Genomic DNA, 2,185 nt, shown 5'->3' with positions numbered 1-2,185 from the left:
GTGTGACTAATGTGGGTTTCAGTTCTCCGAATCCAAAAAGTTCATGCACTGAACTAGGTAAAAGATTCACACTTGCCCCTAAGTCCAGAAGAGCTTTTTCAATGTGATAATCTCCTATAACACAGAAAATGATGGGGGCTCCTGGGTCCTTAAGCTTTGGAGGAGTGGCATGCTGGACGACAGAACTAGCCTGTTCAGTGAGGCATACTTTCTTTGAGATTTGTGATCTAGATTTATATTTTTGGATGCACAAATCCTTCAAAAATTTGGCATAAGTAGGGACCTGTTTGATTGCGTCTAGAAGGGGAAGATTAATTTGGACTTGCTTAAATAATTCCAACATTTTGTTGAGTCTTCCTCCCTTCTTATCTGCAGGAATAGGGGCTTTCAAGGCATCCGAAAATGGGACTTTAGGCAAATAAGATGATTCCGGTGCAGTTGGTTCATTCTCTATTTTAAGGTCCTCCTTATTCTTGGGTGATTTGGCTTCGGTTAGAGGTTTAGGGTTGGTCTCATTGGTTTTACTAGTGTGTTCAATGACCTTCCCACTTCTCAGAGTCGTGATTAATTTGGCATGTTCAGAAAAAGCTTATGGGGTATTAGAACTCTCAATCACAAATTGCCCTCTTAGGTTGCTCTCGGGTTGGCTAGGTAATTTTCCTCCTTCCCTCCTACTGAATGCAGTCGCTAGTTGACCTATTTGGGTCTCTAGCTTAGCAATGGATTGTGTGTGGGAGTTAAGGATCTGAGTGTTGACTTCTAATCGTTCTAGTACTTTCAGAACTTTTTCCTCAAAAGCTGAGCTGTGACCAGTAGTAGACGGTTGAGGAGCATTTTGAAATTGATGGTATGGTCCATGCCTATATGTTGGGTCCTGATATTGAGATCGAGGTACAGCAGGACCAACCACTGGTTGTGGTCTCCAGGAAAAATTTGGATGATTTCTCCAGTCGGGGTTATAAGTGTTCGAATATGGATCGTTTCCTGGTCTGCGAGCTTGTAAGACTTGAGCTTGCTGAACCTGCTCATGTACAAACTCAAGAAATTGAGGTGCGGCTGGGCATTCACTAACAAAATGGTTCGGACTTACACACAATGCACAAACTTCTTGGATTGGGTTAGGTGGAATCAGGGATTGTCCAGTATTTAGAAGATGGTCTAATTTTTGGGACAGTTCATCTACCTTACTGTGGATATCCATGACGTTTCCAATCTAATAAATTTCACTTCTTTTTTATGGAAGCATGGGTTGTTCTCTAGAAGTGGCAGACATATGATGTAGGAAATTCTCACTAAGTGTTTCAAAGAGCTGCCAGGCTTCATCCTCACTCTTTAGCATGAATATCCCACCACATGATGCATCAACCATTTGTCGGTGTTTCTCTGATAGACCATCATAAAAATACTGACAAAGTTGCCATTTAGGGACAGCATGGTGTGGACATTTATGAATGAGGTCCCTTAACCTTTCTCATGTCTCATGAAAAAGTTCACCCTCCAATTGGAAAAAACTAGTGATAGCTTTTCTAATTTGATTTATTTTTCCCATTAGAAAGTATTTCTTGAAAAATTCTCTCTGAAGATGATCTCAAGTTGAAATGGTTATAGAGTTTAAGGAGTTTAACCAATGCTTGGCTTTGTCCTTAAGTGAGAAAGAGAACAATTTCAACCTAAGGGCATTATCGGAGAAGTTTTGGATTTTTACTGTGGAACAAATTTCAAGAAATTCATCCAAATATTTTTATGGGTCCTCGTTACTAAGTCCATAGAATGATGGCAACATTTGAATAATGCTAGACTTAATCTCATATTGGTTAGCTTCTACTGGAGGTGCTTGAATGCATGGAGAGTAGGCATACGAGGATGGAGTGAAATATTCTCTCAATGAGCATGGAGGATTAGCCTCACCAGGTGCAGCCATGTTTCTAACTCAGATAGTCTTAAGAGTCTTTTCTAATTCTTCATCTAATGGTTGCAAGTCGGGTTTTAGTGATCATCGACCTAACATGCAACTAAAAGGTCTATATAGGACTATCCTAGTCTGTTAAGGATTATTATTATTATTATTTTTTAAGAGGAGAAGAGAAGAGAGAAAAGAATTCTAAAGAAGAGATCCTAAGAAGTCTTAAAACTAATAGAAGAATTAGTTGTGGTTAGATTTTAATTACAATCAAGTTAGCATGCA

General features: G+C 39.3%; 1 non-coding gene across 1 annotated transcript; it reads left to right on the top strand.

Moving 5' to 3' along the window:
* Positions 1-1,427: 1,427 nt before the first annotated feature.
* On the top strand, positions 1,428-1,533 carry LOC140853051 (small nucleolar RNA R71). The gene has a single exon (XR_012136129.1). It is a non-coding gene; the product is annotated as a small nucleolar RNA R71 (small nucleolar RNA).
* Positions 1,534-2,185: the final 652 nt, after the last annotated feature.

Source organism: Elaeis guineensis, chromosome 12, assembly GCF_000442705.2.
Source record: "Elaeis guineensis isolate ETL-2024a chromosome 12, EG11, whole genome shotgun sequence".
NCBI lineage: Eukaryota > Viridiplantae > Streptophyta > Magnoliopsida > Arecales > Arecaceae > Elaeis > Elaeis guineensis.
The sequence above is the reverse complement of the archived record's forward strand: the minus strand, read 5'-3'. Positions and strand labels throughout refer to the sequence as shown.